Genomic DNA, 21,804 nt, shown 5'->3' on the forward strand with positions numbered 1-21,804 from the left:
AGGCAATATGCAGTTAAATGCCATTTGTCATCATCTTGAGAGGTTATCCCGCATGTTAATAAATGTCCAAAGCACAACAAAATTTTCTCCTTCCATGAAATTCCTTGAGGAAGGGGTGCACTGTGCAAATGCACATATTTCTTTTATATTTAAGTACATATTTTTATCACACGCGTTTAAAAGGCACGATAAACCACCTCAGATCATATGTTTGCGTACAATTTTCAGGAATAGGCCAGCCATCTGGGCCTTGTGACGTCACGGCTACGTCACAAGTGAAAATCCCAATATTAGAAACCTCCATAAATCTTTTTGCAACGAGATCCGGTGTTCTTAGAGGCAATCGATACAAATTTTAGTCATAAGTCGGCCATCTTGGATCGCCATTACGTGAATTGCAACCTATCACACCAGGTTTGAGATAAGTGACCTTAAAAATCCCTGTCGATCCATTTTCAAACAAATCTGGTGTTTTTTAAAGCTTTTACATCAAATTTTGACGAAAAGTCGGCCATCTTGGATCCGCCATTTTGTGATTTGGAACCTATCACACCAGATTTGAGAGAAGTGACGTTCAAAATCCCTGTCGATAAATTTTCAAACAAATCTGGTGTTTTTAAAGGCATTGACATCAAATTTTGACGAAAAGTCGGCCATCTTGGACCCGGCATCTTGATTTTTGCAAATGTGCATACGGCTTTTAAAAGTTTTCAGTTCGAGCTTCAAAATAAGCCCTTATACGAATTTATTTGTCGCTGAACATTTTGGCGGCAGCACTGAGCCGGTTGATTGATCAAAAATTTTGAGTTTATAGCCGCCATATTAACGTCGCCATCTTGATTTTTGCTAAGGCGCATATGGCTTTTTGTAGCTCTTTGTTCAAGCTTTAAATTGAGACCTTATACGTATTTTTTCGTCGCTTTAAATTTTGGCCGCAGTACTGATCCGGTTGACGTGGAACGTCCCATATATAACCTTTTATTTTTTACAAATATATATATGAATGTGTATTTAAAAATATAAATAAAGGTCAGGCTCGTATGTATTAAACAATAAAATAAAGGTTACCGGCCAATAACGAGCAACTGAGGAATAAATCATGGAGCCTATTATTCGACGTTTAATTAAGGTTTTTAAAAAATGCGCAGCGATTCCGGTTTCCCCGTTCAACAATTTTATGATATTCCTTGTTACTCAACTTTTACTTATGGACCGTACTTGTACAGCGATTATGATTTATGACATTCTTACTGTACTTATTGGATGTAGAAACGTATGATTCCTGATTATTCGTATATTTAATATTAATTATTAAATTTTGGCTGAGAAAGGAACGGTGTTGCCGAAATGTCCCATTCTAACAATGTTTGTAACAATATATATTTTTTGAATTTCAACAATCACGTTGCTCGTTATTGGCCGGTAACCTTTATTTTATTGTATGTGTATTTATATTCGTATTATATAGAGAATCGCTATAATAACATTAAATGTAATAATAGTTATAATATAGAACTATTGTCCCCTATTTTTGAAATTTATTAAATATGTATTGAATAAATACGTATTTATTATATTTAATGTTATTCTTGCAATTCTCTATATTAAGTGGATATAAATACACATATATATCGTATATATACATATATATTGTTTAATGGGAGGCTGGGACAGCCTTATCAGAAGGCTCGCACGCCAAGGCGGAATGACTTTCACAAAACTTCGCAGTTGAAACTCAATTTTATTAAAAGAGCGGAGGCGAGCGGTTCGGCGCGTTACAAGCTCGAACACGGTAGAAATCGTCCGTACCCGACAGCTTAGTTTAATAGATGTGTATAGCTCGGGATTCGGTAGCGAACTCAGCCCGAGCGCGGTAAGCAAAAGCGGATGAGCAAATTTCGGCGATCACGCATGAGATGCGAGATCAATAACGGCAAACGATTGGATCGTTTGTTTTGGACAAGGCTCGGTACGCGTGGCCTTAGCGAGGTAGCGGTCGCGATACGGGGAGGAGAACGATTGACAAGAATTTCGAATTCCGGTGCACGGCTATTCCCGAACATACCGCCCGCCTCGAATGGACGTTCGAAATAAAGATAACAATGAGGTATGATAATTACAGAGCTTTGACTCAACGCGATATGACCAAAATGGACGACAATTTATTTTTACAACTAGATATGTACAAAGGACATGCGTTATTTAGCGGTTCCGCCCGCCGTAGCGGAATCACACGACTCGGCGGTAAATTTCAACGAGAAGAAAGCTGAGCTTGACGATCGGCCTTTTGTATTTCCAACGGCTTGTTTTCACGGTAACCACGCGGGTTAATCCGTCATCTCCGGAGTGGCAGGCTGTTATACGACCGAGCTCCCAGTGGATCGGAGGAGCCAAGGGGTTGCGTAATAGCACGATTTGGCCTACTCGTGCGAGTCGCTGTGCGACACGCCACTTCGGACGCTGTTGAAGGGTGAGCAAGTAATCGCTTGACCAGCTCCTCCAAAAAACCTCGGTTAACCGTTGGATCATTTGCCAACGGGAAAGTCTATTCTCGTTGAGATTGAGCACGCATGGATCAGGCGGGGAGATAAGAGCGGCGCCGACGAGGAAATGACCAGGCGTCAAGGTCTGACAGTCGTCAAGATTGTCTGAAACGGGTGCTATGGGGCGCGAGTTTAGACAAGCCTCAATCCTGCAGAGTAGCGTGGTCATTTCCTCGAAAGTAACAGTGTGGAGTCCGACAGAGCGTTTCAAGTGATGTTTTATACTTCGAACGGCGGCTTCCCAGAGGCCGCCGAAATGCGGCGCTGCTGGGGGTAGGAAATGCCAGGCGGTGTGGTCGGTTGCGAGTCGATTAATAAAGTTCGGATCGCGAATCGCTTGCGCGTGCGCTGCGGACAGTTCGCGGTCGGCACCTTGAAAGGTGGTTCCGTTGTCGGAATACATGGAGTGCGGTAGTCCGCGGCGGGAGACAAAACGTTGGTAAGCGGCGAAGAAAGCAAGGGAGCTATAATCGCTAACGAGCTCTAAATGAATGGCCTTTGTCGTGAGGCAGACGAATACAGCGACATATGATTTTTTAGATTGGGCGCGGTTCGGGTAGCGATCGGTCCTGCATAATCGACACCGGTGTGAACGAATGCTTTAGTCGCTCGATTGACTCTAGGATCAGGTAGGTCACCCATGAGTTCGACCGGTATCTCGGCGCGTTCTTGCGCGCAGCGGACGCATTTGTAAAGCGCGGAGCGAACGGTAGTTCGAGCGCGGAGAATCCAAAATTCGCTTCGCAGGGAGGCGAGAGTGAGTTGCGGGCCAGCATGCAGCGTTCTCATATGATGATGCTCTATGAGGAGAGTTAGGAGCTGGTGCGAGCGCAAAACGATTGGGTTTTTTGTCGAGCCCGGGAGGCGAGCGTGACGAAGCCGTCCCCCAACGCGAATGAGCCCGTCTGAGCCCAGGTAAGGGTGAAGTGAGGCTAAAGGACTGGCGCTTGGCGTCGGTTTTTGATTAGTTAAATGCAAAAGCTCTTGGGGAAAAGTGTCTGTCTGCATAATTCTGAGCCAGTAAAGCTTGGCCTGGTTGATCTCGCCCACTTGTAAAGACGGGGAGGGCCGTTCGGTGCGCTTGGAAGGCCGGCAGCTGGATAGGAACCGGTAAAGGTAAGCGGTGACGCGTAGAAGTTTAGGCCACGAAGAGAAACGCGAAGCGAGGTCCCATGTCGGGGAGGTATGGAGTGCGCTCACGCAGCGCTCAGGGCGTTCTTCGAGATTATCTGTCGGAGGTTCCGGGGTGCTGGAGGGCGGCCACCACTCAGGGGGCTGTCGTAGCCAGGCGGGACCGGACCACCAGAGGCTGTGCGTTTCCAAAGCGTCGGGAGCGAGGCCTCGGGAGGCACAGTTGGCGGGATTAGTTTGAGTTGGAACATGACGCCACGACACGTCCGGAAAGAGCGACTGAATGGAGGAAACCCGATTGGCGACAAAAGTCTTCCATCGGGAGGGAGATTGACTCAGTCACGCTCGCGTGGTTTTCGAGTCTGTCCAACAGAAGCACTCGAGGTTTGGCATTTGAAGGGCTAAGCAAACGTAGCGAATTAACCTGGCGAGCAGGTGAGCAGCGCACAATTCAAGGCGGGGGACGCTTATCGTTTTAAGAGGGGTTACTTTGGATTTGGCGATAAGGAGGGAGACCTGAATTGAGCCGTCTAAATTGACAATGCGAAGGTACACTGTGGCGGCGAAGGCCGCGGTCGAAGCGTCAGCAAACCCGTGAAGGGCACTGTGCATTGTGTGAGATCCGTGCCCGATCCAACGCGGTATTCGAATAGCGTCTAAAGACGAGAGCCTTTTATGGTATTCGGACCATTGGTCGAGACGTTCGCGGGGAATTTCATCGTCCCATTGGCATTTGAGTAGCCATAATTGCTGCAAAAAGATCTTCGCTGTTATAACGACGGGAGTGGCCCAGCCGAGGGGGTCGAAGAATTTAGCGATAGTCGACAGGATGGCGCGTTTAGTTCTGCCGGGCGAATGAGGGATGGCCACGCGGAATTGAAAGACGTCGAGCGCAGGATTTCAGACGATGCCTAAAACTTTAATATGCTCATCGTCCTGAAGGGTCTTGTGAGTGGCAAGTCCGTGATCGGATGGGTCGATATCGGAGAGTAGGTCGGGTGAGTTACTTGCCCATTTGCGAAGCCGGAAGCCCCCTTTGGCGAGCAGCGCAATTAATTGATCGCGCGTCTGACGGGCAAGAATAAGATCATCTGCGCCGAAGGCGCAGTCATTGACATAAGTCTTGTCACGCAGAACCGGGATTGCTAGAGGGAATTGAGCTCCGTGATCCTTGGCGAGTTGCTCTAAAACGCGAAGCGCGATGTATGCAGCAGCAGCAGTGCCGTATGTAACGTTAAGAAAGAGGTACTCAATTATCGGATCGAGAGGGGAGGGGCGCCAAAGAATTCGCTGGTAGTTGACGTCGAGGGCATGGATAAGAATTTGCCGATACATCTTGGCGATGTCGGCTGTATAGACATATCGGTGTTGACGCCATAGAATGATAACAGTAGCTAAATCCCGCTGAAGTTTCGGGCCGATAAGCAGGTGATCGTTAAGTGACGTGCCGTTAGTGGTGCGGCTGGATGCGTTAAAGACCACGCGCAAACGCGTAGTGGCACTGCTGTCACGAAAGACCGCGTGATAAGGTATGTAATACGATTGAGAGCTCTCGAGGGAGTCCGGCGTGGGGGCTCTAATTATGTGACCGAGCCGCTCATATTCAGCGAGAAAATCGCGGTACTCAGCCGCTAGGGTTGGTTCCCGCTGGAGAAGGCGTTCCAAAACGAAGAAAGCTTGCGAGGGCGGCGGAGCGAGGCTAACCTAAGACCGGCGTTCCGTTCTTGAACGGTAGCCTCATGACATATCGCTCTTCGGGTGTGCGGGAATGCGTAGTTTTGAAATGTTCTTCACATTGACGGTCCTCCGGGCTTAGATGAGTCTCCGGAGGAATCTTCTCAAGTTCCCAGAACCGACGGAGAGCTACGTCGAGATCCTCGTGGACGACGCCGTGATGCGCCGGGATGGATGTCGGCGCACTTGTGTGGGACGGGGAGATCGGGCCGGAAATTATCCAGCCGAGAGTTGTATTTTGAGCCGTAAGCTTGTTGTCGGATCCCTTGCGAACACCTTCGAGAACGAGCATGCCGAAGAAGTCGGCGCCGATAATCACGTCAATCGGATCCGAGCTCATGAGTGCACTGTCCGCTAATTGGATACCGGCTACGTGCTGCCATTGGCACGTGGTCTTGATCCGACTAGGTACATATTTTGTCAGGGACCGAAGGATCAGCGCAGTGGACAAGTAGGCAGGGCCGTCGCTAAACGCTGGGGTTATCGTGATTTGAGCCGCATGGCGGACGACGAACCGTGAGTCGCCTACTCCGGTGACAGAGACGGAGCGCTTTAATTTCGGTAAGTGTAGGCATTGAGCGAGCGATTCGGTTATCAAGGTCGTTACGGAACCCTGATCGAGGAGCGCGCGAACGATTAGCAAAATTCGGGAATTCGGCGCTACGATCTTTGAGACAAGATGTGACGCGGCTTCACTATCAATCGTATTGTGAGCGGGTATCGCAGCTGGCACCGGCTCCGATTCGTCAGGCTGGGCGGAGTTCTCGATGTGTAACAGCGAGTGATGTCGTTTATGACATTGTTTGCACGCATAAGAACTCGTGCATTCCTTGACTGAATGTTTCGTGCTGAGACAGTTCAGACAGCGCTTGTCTTTTCGAATGAAGTCGGAGCGTTGGGATGGAGTCTGCTTTAAGAACGCTGGGCATTTGTAAAGTAAATAATTCGTTTTGCACAGCGGACACACAAACGGAACGGAGGAAGCGGTATGTGACGCGAGCGTTTTCCTTTTAGCGGATTCAAGCGACTTTTCTTTTGGCGCGGATGGCGCGATAGCATCCAAGGCGCGAATGCGAGCTTCAAGAAATTGATCGAGCTCGTTATAAAGTGGATATTCCATGGAGTCGCCAAGCTTGAGCTCCCAAGATTTACGCGTCGATTTGTCGAGCTTTTGAGCCACGAGAAAAACCAGCAGATCATTCCAATGCTCGACCCTGCTCGACCGAGGTTTTTGAGGGCTTGAATCGCCGCGTTTGTTTGATCGCGAAGGTTGCGAAGATCCTTGGAGGTTTCGGAACAGAGCGACGGTAGATTTAAGAGATTTTGCAAATGAACGGTGATAAGGCGACGTTTGTTGTCATACCGAGACACGAGAATGTTTCACGCGACTCGAAATTTTGATCGGTGACCGTGAGATGGTCAAGCGCCTTACTTGCTTCCCCTTTTACACATGAGCACAAGTAGTGCATACGATCTACGTTAGACAAATTAGGTTCGCTATGAACTAAGGATTTGAATCTATCACGGAAACTTTCCCACTTATCTGTATAACGATGCGACCCGAAACGCATCATTCCCGGCGAGCATCAGCCGGATGCCGCCCGGCCAAACACCCGCCGGGCGAGACAAGGCACGGTGTGCCCTTTTTTAAGTACATTATCTTGCGTATAAGTCCGCGAACAACTGACTTACCGCGGCAACTGACTCGGAGCGCCGAGCGATGCCGAAAACGGCCGAAAGCCGCCGAACGCAATCGCGGCGTCGGGACGCCGTATTTCCCGAACGCTCCGCCGCTCCATCCCGGCGCTCGCGATTGCCGTCGCGTATACCCCCGCCACACCGACACACCACCGCGGGTGTATATAAACCGACGAATTGTTAGCAACAAATAGATTCCGCCGTGAGCCAGCAAACCGATCCGACCTGTTCTCCGCTGCTCACGGATCCCGCAATCCCCAAATTCGAACAATCAGGAGTTAGAGAGGCATCTCTGGCTCTGCCGAGTGAAGTATCTAGGCGGTTAGCTCGATCTTCCATCCGAGAGCCTGCGACACCGGAGTGAATCAGGGTAAGAAAGCTCTTCTCTTACTCGCCAAGGATCTTGGCCACCCGGTGCCGTTTCCCGCCCGCGTATATCAAGACGCCAGGATATGAAGAGTTATCTATGTATCTGCTAAGGATTTTAGCCGCTCGATTCCACGCGCTCCCGCGCCGCGTGTGATTACCGCCGCCGCTGCTCGAGCGTGCGCTTCCACCGCAACCGCACCCCGGGTTCCACGAGCCCGCGCGCCCGCCGATCCGCGTACAGCGTCCGGTATATCGCCGTTACCGTATCCGCTATCGCTGCACATATCTTCGAACTCCGCGATCTCTGCGGATCGCCGTTACCATATCCGCGCCCGCGACTCCCGCGATCTCTGTATACATCTTCGACTCCCGCGATCTCTGTACATATCTTCGAACTCCGCGATCTCTGTATATATCTTTGACTCCCGCGATCTTTGTATACATCTTCGAACTCCGCGATCTCTGCGTAGCGCCGTTACCATATCCGCGTCCGCGACTCCCGCGATCTCTGTATATATCTTCGACTCCCGCGATCCCTCTGTACATGTATTTACGCTTTATAGAATAAACTTGTTACATTGTCCATTTTAACTGAGTCTTGTGTTTTCCTCCGCGCCTACTCCGAACCCTGACCAGCCGCGAGCTAGATCCGCGCTTCGGAAGCTAGGTTGTTTTATCTGTACTCCCGTCGAAGGTCGGCAGGCTGATCCGGGGAAGATGCGTCGTGGCACGGAACGGATCGGAGAGGCTGCTTCCGTCGCGTAGAGTACCGAATGGGGATGAATGGTCATCGTGACTGGCGAGAACGTCGGACATGTAGTCGGCAGCTTCATTATAATAATCCTCGCAGGCGATGAAGTAATTCTGTGTGAAGTACATGTGCGAATTTCTTAGCTTCTCGTCTGCGAGAAACAAGATTTTGCCATGGAGTTCCTGGCATTTGGCAAACGTCTCTTTTAACGTTGTAAGACGCTGTCGGATAACGGCCGGAGTCATCTTAGCTTGACCGAGCTTCTTGAAGTTGGGCAACGCACGAGACACAGTGTTCATATACTGGTCTTGCATGACCAACAGTTCCTCCACCGAGGACATGGTGGAAACCGTTGCGAGCATGGCGTCGATATGGTTTGAAAATCAGCAGTTTTTCTCCTTGGCGACGATCTGGCTTGAAGGACCAATGTTTAATGAGAGGCTGGGACAGCCTTATCAGAAGGCTCACACGCCAAGGCGGAATGACTTTCACAAAACTTCGCAGTTGAAACTCAATTTTATTAAAAGAGCGGAGGCGAGCGGTTCGGCGCGTTACAAGCTCGAACACGGTAGAAATCGTCCGTACACGACAGCTTAGTTTAATTGATGTGTATAGCTCGGGATTCGGTAGCGAACTCAGCCCGAGCGCGGTAAAAAAAAGCGGATGAGCAAATTTTGGCGATCACGCCAAAAGATAGAGGATCTGATCATAGATTAATATTTTAATACTATTTTTGATTGTTATCGGAATAAATTAAAGTATGGTTTTGTATTTTCATATTGTAATTATTGTATTCAAGTCATTAAACTATTCATGTATTTTTATTTTCCCTCCAAATGTTTGGAGGGAAAACTTAACTATTTAGTAGAGCTACATAATCGAGTAAATGAATTAAATATTATCACATAACTGAATGAATTAAAATCACAGTCCTTAAAAATACGATGTAGCTACAATATATATACATAGGGTAGACCGGGGCACGTTGTGGGAGAGGTGCACTTGTACACGGTTTATTTGGACACCGTTCATTTGGACACGGTCATTTGGACACGATTAAATGGACACCGTTTATATGAACACGGTTCATTTGGACACCGTTCATTTGGACACGGATCATTTGGACACGGATCATTTGGACACGGTTCATTTGGACACGGCTCATTTGGACACGGTGAATTGGACACCGTTCGTTTGGACACGGCAAATTGGACACCGTTCGTTTGGACACGAGTCATTTGGACACGGTTCGTTTGGACACCGTTCATTTGGACACGGTTCATTTAGACACGGTTCATTTGGACACGGTTCATTTGGACATTGTAAGAAGTGTTCGCCGCTCACTTGGACACGAAAATGCGCGGCCTGTGCAGTTGGACACGAAAATGCGCGGCCTGTGCACTTGGACACGAAAATGCGCGGCCTGTGCACTTGGACACGAGAATACGCGACCTGTGCACTTGGACACGAAAATGAGCGACCTGTGCACTTGGACACAAGAATGCGCGACCTGTTCACTTGGACACGAAAATGCGCGGCCTGTGCACTTGGACACGAGAATACGCGACCTGTGCACTTGGACACGAAAATGAGCGACCTGTGCACTTGGACACAAGAATGCGCGACCTGTTCACTTGGACACGAAAATGCACGGCCTGTGCAGTTGGACGAATACGCGACCTGTGCAGTTGGACACGAAAATGAGCGACCTGTGCACTTGGACACGAAAATGCGCGGCCTGTGCAGTTGGACACGAGAATACGCGACCTGTGCACTTGGACACGAGAATGCGTGACCTGTTCACTTGGACACGAAAATGCACGGCCTGTGCAGTTGGACACGAGAATACGCGACTTGTTCACTTGGACACGAGAATTCGCGACCTGTTCACTTGGACACGAAAATGCGCGACCTTTTTTTTCAACCAGCAGCCCCCTTTGGTGGTTGAGAGGGGAAGACCCCCTCACCCTCCGAGGAGATTAGTGAGGGGAGTGTGGGATTTTTACCCACTAAAACTCCACGAGTGTCCAACTGTGCGTTTATGGGGGGCGCCCGGGAACTTGTTAACATTGCATCCGCGACGCCCCCCAACGCCGAGCCCTGACAAGGCTGTCTCCTAAGAGCCGTTAGGCTCCAGGCTCTAGGAGCCCTGGTTATCTATTGTGGCGGGGTGTGGACACCACCCACCCCGCCACTCCTCCCGATGTTTTGGGGGAGGATAGTTCGACGTCCCGTCATCCCCGCCGGGACGCCCTCCCAGCCTCCGCACTGCCCTTTATCATCGGGCAGCGCAGAGGTACAGCACCTACTCTTGTCGCAATGAATAATTGCGACAATTTCGTCGGCTAGCTTGACGAAACGGCAAGTCCGGGGGACAGGGCGCGGGAAAACGCTCTACCATACTCCCTCGGACCACCGTGATAATCTTGTTGGAGGAGGTCCGCCGCCTAGGGAGGATTTACCTCCCCGCGGCGGATCCTCTCCGCCTCCTCTTTGGCGGACATTACCTGGCCACAAAAGGCCAGGAATGCCCGCCATCTCCTTTCATCCCCGACCATTGCCGCCACAATGGCCGGGAGGGAGAGGTCGTTGCCGATCTCTCCCTGTAGGACACGGCGCTGTGCAGCCCACGCTGGGCAGTGCTCAAGCGTGTGCTGCGCCGTGTCCCTCACCTCGTCGCAGTGGTGACACTCCGTGGTGGCCTCCTTTCGTATTTGGTGCAGGTACTTCCCAAAACAACCGTGTCCGGTCAGCACCTGCACTGCGTGAAATGATATTCCGTGCCTCCGACTGTCCAGCCATTCGGCTAGACAGGGTCGGATGGCATCGACGGTCCTCTGGCCAAACTCGCAGTTTGCGAGTTGATTCTGCCATTCCCTTGTAAGTACCGTCTTTTCCTGGGCTCTGATTAATTGCACGGCCCCGGGCACTATCTGCCCCCCACCCCCGCCTGAAGCGCTTTCACCCGCCGGTACACTTCGGCGTACCGCCGCACCTCGAGCTCCAACGGGGGGAGACCCGCCAGGACTGTTGCCGCCGCATGCGAGACCGTTCTGTATGCACGTGACACTCTCTGAGCCATTGGACGCTGCACCTGCCGCAGTCTCATCTTGATGAGCCACGACTTCTTCGCAGCGTCCGCCCAGACCGGCGCGCCGTAGAGCGTCACGGCATGAACAGTCGCGGCGTAGAGCCGGCGAGCACGACCGCTCGCCCCTCCCAGGTTGGGCATAAGCCTGGCCAAGCAGTCAGCCACCCCCTTAGCCCTGGGAGCCAGGCGAGTAAAGTGCTCGCCGAATTTCCAGGTGCCATCTAACCAGAGGCCCAGAATTTTAATATGGGCCTCCACGGGAACACGGATATTCTCCACCACAATGTGGGCCTCCGGCGGGCTCCCCATAGACCTGTCGTAAAAGAACATGGCCTGTGTCTTCTGGGGAGCCACTTTGAGGCCCACTTCACGCATGGCGGCCACTACTGTCGCCACTGCGACATTCGCCCTTGTGATTGCCTCCTCTCAGTTGTCGCCCTCCACTCCCAGGACTGTGTCGTCGGCGAAAACGTTTCGCCAACAGCCCGGGAGGAGGGGGACGCGGAGTACATAGTCGTACCCCAGGTTCCACAGGAGCGGGCCCAGCACCGACCCCTGCGGAACCCCCCGCACGACCAATTTGACCATGACGTTGCCGTCCTGGTCCGTATGGGCCAAATGCCTGTCCAGGAGGTAGCTGAACAGAACAGCTATCAGATAAGGAGGGACACCGTGACGTTCGAGCGCCCTCCTTATCACCCACCATGGCAGGGTGTTGAACAGGTGCTGGACGATACGGTCGGCAATGACTCTTTCGAAGAGTTTGCCGACCTCGTCCAGCAGGCAAATCGGCCTATACGCCGACGGCTGGTCGGCGGGTTTCCCCACCTTTGGGTGGAGGACAATCCGCGTTATTTTCCAAGCCTGGGGAAACCGGCCCTGCTTGAGACACTTGGTAAACAAACGTCGCAGGTGCTCCGCCAGTTCCCCCGTGGCCAAGGACTTTTCCGGGAACTCCATCAGGACCCGGGGCCTTACCGGCCTTGAGCCTTTTGGCTGCCTTTTTCAACTCGTCCATGGAGATCTCGAGCTCCTCGTCCCACTCTGTGTCAGGCGGAGTGGGACCCCCCTCTGCCCTCTCCCTTGGATCGTCAGGGAAGAGGGTGTCTATCACTTTCTCGAGGAACTCGGGCTCCATGGACTCCGTGATTGGGGGCGCCGAGGTCCTCAATTTCTTGAGGACCATTTTATACGGGCGCCCCCACGGATCCTCATGCAGGTCCTGAAAAAGTTCGAGCCATGACTTATCCTTGGCCAGCTTAATGGCCCAGGAGTAGGCCCGCTTGGCGGAGCGGTACTCTACTCCTGCCTCCTCAAAGCGTTGTGGCTGCCGGTGCTGGGCTCTCCTAGCCCGCAACCAACGACGCTTCGCCTGGACGGAGGAGCGCCGTAATTCGGCGATCTCCTCCGTCCACCAATACGCGGCCTTACGCGGATGTGGCCTGGATCGGGGCATGGCGACGTCACACGCCACCTTCATAACGCCACCGATCCACTCCGCGGCCGCATCCACATCCTCTGACTCTGTAATAAGGTCGTCCACCCATAAAGAAGTATGGATCGAGGCCCTCAAAAAGTCCTCGTCCATCCTCCTGAGCGCCCATCGTGGGAAGCGCAGTTCCGCCTCTTTACGGCGGGCCTGGACTGAGAGGGTTTCGATCTCCTCGGCCACCCTCCATCCCTCCACCCGACGGGCAATGTAAGGGCTGGCCCAGGTTAGGTCTATGATAGACCCGCCCCGGTGCCTAACACAGGTCTGGACATTGCCCGTATTTAAAAGGGAAAGTCCCAGGCCCGCCGCCCAGTCCTCCAAGATCCTGCCCCGGGCGCTCGTGACCGGGGAACCCCACAATACCGACTTGGCATTGAAATCCCCAGCCACGAGCACTTGTTGCCCGGTGAACAGGATCCCCCTGAGGCAGGCCCCAAGGTCTGTTAGGACGCTCTCAAAGTGGGCCGTGTCCCGGTTGGGGGATACGTATACTCCCCCCACAACCACACGGCCCCACTTTACCACGACGTAGCCGTCTCCCGCTTCGATGCGGGAACATGTGACGGGTATCGCCGTCTGCCTCCACGTAATAGCTACCAAGCCGCACCGGCTGCCCTCCCACGATGGGTGGTCTTGCGGGATCCAGTACGGCTCGGCAGCCACCCCCAAGCCACACCCGCGCTCCGCCATCGTGAGTAAAAACACATCCTGCGAAGCGCGGGCGTGGTTCAAATTGGATTGTAGGAGGCGGTGTAGGGGCATTAATAGCATTCCCCATTTTTAAAGTCCTCCCACTCTTTCGCCTCCCGTTCGCCCGTGTCGGCCTGTGTCTCGTTCGGAGTCTTCTCCTCTACGTGACCGCTTAGTGCGGTCGATTCGTTTGGAACCGGTGTCGCTGATGCCGGCAGTGGGGTAGGCTGCCGCGACATCACCGGCTCCGTGTCCATCTCATTGTTCTCTTGTTCTGTAGAGGGCACTTGAGCAGAGTCCAACGGCGGCGGCAGCGAAGACGACCGCTTCGCCGTGTCATGGTCCCTGTTCTTTTTCTTACGCTGGGCCTTAGGCCTCTCCTCCGTCTCCCCTAGTTCCGTAGCAGGAGCCGGTCTTTTGATCAGCTGTCTGCTCGGGGTTTGGAGATTTACTTTCTCCACGTTTACAATCCTTAGTTGGGGGTGGGAGGACCCTGTCTCGTCAACATCCATCCTCTCCACTTCCTTATTAACCCGAGATCCGGGTCCAGCCCTGCCCATAGCCGTTCTGGGCTTGCCCTTCTTTTTTGTCTTAGCTGAGGAGCACGATTTGCCCCCAGCAACGATTTGCCCTTTTGTTTTATTTGTGGCGACGGATGTGGCCGATGTTTGGGTAGCCGACAGCTTATCCATTAGCATGGTAAACATGCTTTCAAGTCTGTCCAATCGAGAGTTCACTGAATCGACTCCCATTGGTTGCTCCACCGGCGAAACGCCCCTCGGGAGGTTAGCTCTCACAGGTCGCTCCGTCAGTGGGTCGCCCTTCGGGGGGACAGCCCCCTCAAGGACCGTCAATTTGCCTCTAATTGCGGGTCTTATTACTGGCGGCATTCCTTCCTGATCGATTTGTTGGAGGATTTGTCGCCTTTTTTCCTCGGCGGCCTCTCTCTCCCTTTCCTCGATCTGGTCATCGTCTTCATCGGAAGACTCTGGGATTACGTTCTTCTTCACTCTCTTCCTGGTACGTCTTTTGTGGACTGGTGACGGTGGGATAGGAGCGTCATTCTCCATTTCCGCATCTATTTGTTCTTCTCTTCTCGAGGACAACACCTTATCTACGCATTCGCGTAGCCTGGCGTTATCCTCGCGGAGGGCGGCTACCTGGGAGCTGAGTACCTCCACGTCTCTGGCATTTTTGCTCTCCTGGCCTAGTCGGGAGACCAAATGTGTTACCGCAGCCGTGATCGATGCGGCAGCATCATTTAGATGCTTTTGGTCGGTCCCTTTGAGGCTTGCTGTGGTACATATTTTGTCCACTTTGCGGACAGCCTCAAGTATTCTTCCCGGGAGGTCGTTTGTCGGAGCTAGCCTAAACTCCTCAAGTCTCTCAACCTCCCGGATCCTTCTCTTCTTTGAAAGATCTGCCCCCACGGATGGGTCATCCAGATCACGGAGCCTCTTCTCCTCCTTCAACCTTTCCTTACGAGCGAGGATCATCTTTTTTACCTCCCAATCACCCGTAGTTACCGGTCGTCCTCTCTTGTGGTCTGTGTCTTTAGTCCAGAGCCTGCCATCAGCCGGATTTATGTACACCGACGTATCCGAAACATTGGGATCGTCGTCCTCGTCGATGGAATCGACGTCCACCATAGTGGCGTCAGAGTGCTCCACTTCCGATTCCCTAGTGATCGGGTTTGCCCCTTCGAGAGCTTTCTTCGATCTATCCAAGAGCGAATCGATCTCGGATCTATTCCTATCGTTAGCGGGGGACCGGGATCGAGAAGCTCGATCCGCTGCCCTTTGCGCCAAAGGAGTGTCCTCATCAGGGCTTTTATTTCCCCGCGGGGACTTCGCAGCCCTGTCACGAGCACTTTTAGGGCCCAATAGTTTCCTGGAAGTGCTCCTGGAACTTCTTTTGTTGGAATCAAGGGCTTCCTTGGGGGGGGGCATTGATCCCTGCTTGCCTCCTTTCTTGGAGGTCTTGTCGCTCGGGGGAGCTGGTTTGCTACCCTCGAAATTGCCGAGGTAGTCGTCCAGGCCAGTCGCCTGGGCGCCTCCGCTCCAGTGGCTACATCCCGCCACATTGTTATCGAGGACAGACGTGCTTCCTCCCTTCTCCCTCGCCTCATCCGTTCCTTGTGAAAGTGTGTTGGGGGTTAAATGATGCATGACATAACGGTTCCCTAGACCCCCCGCGGCTCCGCCTGCCAGGGCGTGCCCTCACCGACCAGCCCCCGAAAGGACCGGCCGGGCCCCGAGTTCCCCCGGGGGGCAGGCTACACCTATGCCCCAGGAAATAACATCTGGGACAGGTCCCAGCCCCTTACTTACCCGCGGGCGCAGCCCATCAAGGGGCAAACGCACCGCGGGCTTTCGGGGGTCCCCCGCCTCCGACAGCGGGGGCACCGCGGGGGGCGCCGCCACGCACGGGAACGACGATCCCCCCGCCGTTCAGGATGTAGGAGGCCGCAACCCCTCCACCATCCCTGCCGACGGGGGGACCAGCATAAGGTCCGGGGTCGTCGGCCGAGGTGACCTCCGCACCGACGCCCCATGTCACTCGCTGACAAACTTAGGATAGGGGAACACCCCACCATTCACCTCCCGCGCGCTAAGCTAGACGGGGGAGAGGATCCGGCCGAGAGTCTCGATCCCGCCCCCCTCCCCGCCAGCCGCCCGCGAGAGGCCAGGGCACAGGGTGCCCCCCAAATGTTGCAGTCATCCGTCAGCGAGCCTCTACTCGCGCTTCCGGCCCGTACGTCCGGAAGCCAGACCCGCCGGCCCCGACCTCGGATGATGTCCGAGCGGCCCGACGGGTCTACCTCCCGGATCGCCCCGGCCCCGACCTTGGAGTAGATCCGAGCGGCCCGGGACGATCCGTCGCGCCAACACCGCGGGTCCACGACCCCGGTGTTTCCAACCGCCAGTCGACGCCAACCAGAGGGATCCGACCATCCCCCCACGGGCTAAGCGAGAGGACCGGCCGAGAAAGCTCGATCCGGTCCACCGCCGCCCGCGGGGACAGGGGTACATGGACCCTCCAGCGGACGCCACCGACTGGTTGTCCCGCGCACCACCGGCCTTTTTGCCGGTGGCTGGAGCATCACCGGCCCTAACCGGGAAACGTCCCGGCGGCCCGGCGTGCTCCTCCTCCTTGGGTTGTCCGGCCCCGACCTCGGATCAATTCCGAGCGGCCCGGACAACCCTCGGTGAGCCCGCAATCCCAGGATCTGCCGGAGCACCGGCGTGCAATAATCCTGGGACTGTCCCCCATCCTGCCGGAGCACCGGTGTGCAATGGATGGAGGAAGGCCCACCCCGTCCCGTCCGCCGGTGGAAGCATAACAAGCCCCTAACGGTCCCGGCTGACCGGGCGTTTGAAGTCAGGGTCGCCGTCCCCTACCGACGCTTAAGAGCCAGGGAACAATTCTTTGGCGGGAGCGCCGAAGCCCATTGTACCCTACACTCCCAGCGAACCGGGAGGAGGGTACGGTGTGCTCTTAGACCCTGTACTTCCTCACCGGGCCCTCCCTTCGGTAAGACCGAAGGTACTGCCCCAGTGGATCGTTGATACAAGGAGCCCTTTCACCACGGCAAGGTGGCACACCACGAGAGGGGAGAATGCGCGACCTGTTCACTTGGACACGAAAATGCGAGGCCTGTGAAGTTGGACACGAGAATACACGACTTGTGCACTTGGACACGAGAATTCGCGACCTGTTCACTTGGACACGAAAATGCGCAGCCTGTGCAGTTGGACACGAGAATACGCGACTTGTTCACTTGGACACAAGAATTCGCGACCTGTTTACTTGGACACGAGAATGCGCGACCTGTTCACTTGGACACGAAAATGCGCGGCCTATGCAGTTGGACACGAGAATACGCGACTTGTGCACTTGGACACGAAAATGAGCGACCTGTGCACTTGGACACGAGAATGCGCGACCTGTTCACTTGGACACGAAAATGCGCGGCCTGTGCAGTTGGACACGAGAATACGCGACCTGTGCATTTGGACACGAAAATGCGCGACATATCGTTGTGATTGAGAAAACTTGGGTCAAAAATTGCAATAGTTTTCACCATTTTTACATGTTGGCAATGTTTTTTAGGATCAGAAGTGATTCATTTTATGTGGGTAAGGATAAGAATAGAAGGATAAAAAATTACATAACACATTAAGATTTGTGTACGGAGATAAAAGTTACAAACTCTATTTATGTTTAATAAAACGTATGTATATTCGTGACAATTTCCGCAATTTTTTATTTTATACCTGCCTCCTGTGCAATAGCGGTATAACAATACTTATATTAAACATTTTGAATCAAATACAAAGTATTATAATATGCAGTGTTATCTTTCCGATAAAACGTTATAAAAGAAAATCGCATATAATCACAGCGCATTGTACTATATGTAACAATATTAAAAGAAATTGTTATCAAAATATCTTTCTTATCATAAATTTTTGGTATACAAAATAAAATGCCCATGTTTGGTAACAGAGAACTTACGTATACTAATTATGATTAAGTTTAATTAGGAACTATAGTTTCTATAATCAGGCATTTTGAAAAATATTAATTATTACAATAAATCATAAAAAGTGCAAAATGTCTTGTTATAACTGATTTATAGCTAAATTTAGAAAACAATTAATTTCAACGAAAAACATGCATGATTATAGCAATAAGTTACATATAACATTAACATTTGGCTCTGGTATCTTTATCTGTTTCCATTTTTTTGTTTAGGATAACAAATATCTGTATGCATTACACAATTTGTTTTATTATATATCGGCACTTCATAGTGCATAACTTTGCCTGTAAAATTCGAATTATAAGTAGATATTTCAGATGCAATCAAAGCAATATTGCACATACAGATATTTAAGATACATTGTAAATAATGTAAGAAATATAAGTCAATTTATTTTCAAAACAGAGTAAATAAAAATAATAAAGCGTTTTCTGTTCTAAAATTAGTAGACAGCCGTGTTTGTAAACAAAAAAATATTGCTTGACTCAAAGACAATTCTTATGGTCTTCTAACTCGAAGAGTTTTCATAAGTATTATAGTATTGCAAATCGGACATCAATTTCTTTCTAATTTTTTAATGCATTCAATGCAACAAGCAAGATGACCACATGGTATAAAAACATGTGTTCGTTCATTAGTAAGATACACCGTGCAGTTTTCTTCGGAAGGTTTTGCTCCTGACACGTTAGGATTTTGGAAATCCTAGTTAATAATATGGAATGGAAGGTCTTCTTTATGAGTATTGTTGTTATCCTCATACAAATATCTATAATCATCTCCTGTCGCCTCATATATGAATGAATCATCTGTAAGGAAAAGAGGAAAGAATATTAAAGATATTGTCCATAGACATGTATGAAAACTTACTGTAATATACTTATTACTTGTTAACTGTTATGTCTTAGTATAAAGTATTATGAAGTGCTAAGCAACGGTAGCATTACCTGACGGAATTTAAATTCTGTTACTTCTGTAACGTTTTTTTAATGGTTTATCTATCTTGTGTAAAACCACATGTAATTCTCGCAATTTCCTTGAAGTAATATGTTGTTTCTGCGCATTTTCGTCCGCTTCATAGCAATTCTCTGTAAAAAAATATAATACGATTAATAAGAAAATGTTAATTAGAAAACAGAATATTATAATGTCATAAAATTTTTTGTTTATTCCTATATATATATATATATATATATATCTATATATATTGTCACTTTTTCACTCCCGGAGCGGTCCGGGGCGTGTGCCGGATCAAAAGGGGAAAGGAGAGCGGGATGGTAGGCCTCTCCGGTGATTCTCTCGCACCTCCGACACTCCACGAAACGATTCTAATGTTGGGCGCCAGACGCGTAAATTCGCGTCCACGAAATCACGAGAAACCAAAAACGAGACGCAAAACGAAATAAGTCGGTGTGTGAGGGAATGGCTAGCTCGACCTAATAGCAGGGCGGGGTTGATGGAGGGCAGCGCGGTACTTGGCGGGGTGACGTGTGAATTATTAACTCAGTCAGTAACAAATAAAGAGCAACATTTATTATGTAATAGAACAAGGGCCATGATGGCATTCACTAATAAGAAAAATGATGGCGCGGTTGATAACGCGGGCGTCAATTTTCAAATAACAAAACGATAGTAACGCAGACGCCAGAAAACACGGAGAATGAAGAAATTTGTAAACGCGCGGAAGGCGTCGTTATTAAACAAAATAATATCAGGAGAGATTCAAACTCACAAGATCGTCAAAGTCATATAAACTACGCCGGTAATAATACGGCATAGCTGGAATGAACGCGAAATAATAGCGTGAAATGCCGCGAAACGATTACCAAACAATCTTAATCTAACGCAAGTAATAATCTTAATCTAACGCAGGGAATAATCTTAAACTAACGCAGGGAATAATCTTAAACTACGCAGAGAACGAACGTAACGCGAGTAACGTCCCAACGCAAGAGGGAACGAACGCAAGGTGTGATATCGCCGAGGATATCCTAACGCGAAGAATAAGGCGGCGAGGCGCTCGACGTAACGCGAAACACGATTCTAACGCGAGGAAATATGCGGAATCACCGCAAGCAATACTATAACTAACGCGAAATTACCGATTTATCCTAACGCAGGAAACTGAGGTTACGCAAGTGATTCTGATCGAACGCAACACCCGCGATCGTCAGCGATCGTCCAACGCGAAAAATAATGCGCCGAGATACTCGGCATAACGCGAAATACTCGAATTAACGCGAGAAAGATTACGGAATTATCGCGAGTAATAACGAGACGCAATATTAGGTCGACGCGAATGGTATCTTAAGGCACACCACATCCTAACGCGAATAATATCTCAACGCAGCCGATATCGCGAGGATAATCTAAGTGTCCGGACGCGAATCGCAAGTACGCAATCAAACCAACGCGAATAACCGTCTGATGCAATTAATATCGCGTGCGGAATCTAAGATTCGACCGGGCGAAATACTACGCACAACGAGACACGCGGTCGTGAACGCGAAGGGCGCGAGAAATGGCGTATTCGCGATATCGGACGTCGTCATTGCCACGCCTACCACGATCTCCAGGAGTTCGTAGACTTCGACCGCGATCCCACGGCCACGAGACCCGTCCGGTGCCCCTCGCTCTCGCCATCGATCGCTACATACGCCTTGTCGGCGGATACGTTAATTATCGCGAATATTCCCGAGCGAGAGCGCGACCCGGGGAGCGGTATCGTGGCTTTACATGCTGAATATTACCGAGGCAACCTCACCGTTCTTCTGCTCTCTCTCTCGAAAGTTCCTCGCCGTCGCCCCAAGGGTCAGGAGAACCGCCAAGACAATCGTTACGGTACTCGCCAAGAAAATCAAATGTATTTCGCGACGGACTATTTCACGCGTGTTTCGGCTGTCGAGGACGATCCAGGAGTGCTCCCGAAATTTCGCTCGATGGCGGAATCGATTGCGCGCCCTACCCCGGGCGTACGCAGCCGCTCGACGTTAACGCGCGGACCAATTAGGGGCGAGCCCGCAAGCTCGCGACGTATCCTTGCGCAGGGCCGACAATTCCGGCTCCCGCAGGGCGCTTAAGATTTCCTCGCGCGTATGACGATTTCGCCGGGATCCGTCCCGGTAGCGGACGAGACGCTAACGTCCCCGTGTTTTTGGTTTCGGTCCGGGAGTGGTGGCCATCCACCCCGGAGTTCTTTTTGCAGGTGAGGAGGGCAGGCGAAGTTCATTCCGCCCCGGCATCCCGGGGCCCTGCCTCTACGGGTCCGTCCTTCGCCGTATCATGCGCCACGCGCGTGTCCTTCCGCGTTCCCGTGCGCCCGCCGGCCTGCGAGCCTCGCCGCGGTCCGCTCGCGTCGATCGATATCCTGGCTCGATTCCTCTTGGTCGACTCAATCCGCATTTTACGATCCGCTGCATCTCCTCAGGAACTCCAGTCTCAGCTCGGTGAGGCGCCACGTATCAATACAAAATAAAAAAAAAGGATCAAAATACGGAAACGCAATTATAATTATGCCCCTGGAGATCTCTCGCTCTGACTCTGTGAACCGTCCTCGGGTGCGAAACGGATAATTATTGAAAACCCGCGCCTTGTGACGGCGGCAGGGGCGCTGCCACGATGCAGCGAAACTGCAACGTCACAATATATATATATATATATATATATATATATATACAAACATATATTATATATATAATATAATATAATATTCCACAAAATAGAATCAGCAAAAAGAAAAAGGGTTATTGGAAAGTAACGAAT

General features: G+C 51.2%; 1 protein-coding gene and 1 long non-coding RNA gene across 2 annotated transcripts in view; one reads left to right on the forward strand and one right to left on the reverse strand.

Moving 5' to 3' along the window:
* Positions 1-21,804, forward strand: part of LOC139778798 (uncharacterized) — a 184,100-nt gene that overhangs the window by 161,970 nt on the left and 326 nt on the right. The gene's annotated exons all lie outside the window — the stretch shown is intronic.
* Positions 17,685-21,241, reverse strand: LOC139778800 (uncharacterized). The gene is made up of 3 exons (XR_011719692.1): positions 20,807-21,241; positions 18,990-19,130; positions 17,685-18,851 (listed from the first exon to the last, which is right to left on the reverse strand). It is a non-coding gene; the product is annotated as an uncharacterized lncRNA (long non-coding RNA).

This window comes from Temnothorax nylanderi, unplaced genomic scaffold (assembly GCF_030848795.1).
Source record: "Temnothorax nylanderi isolate EJ_2023f unplaced genomic scaffold, tnyl_v1.0 TNYL_tig0196_pilon, whole genome shotgun sequence".
Taxonomy (NCBI): Eukaryota; Metazoa; Arthropoda; class Insecta; order Hymenoptera; family Formicidae; genus Temnothorax; species Temnothorax nylanderi.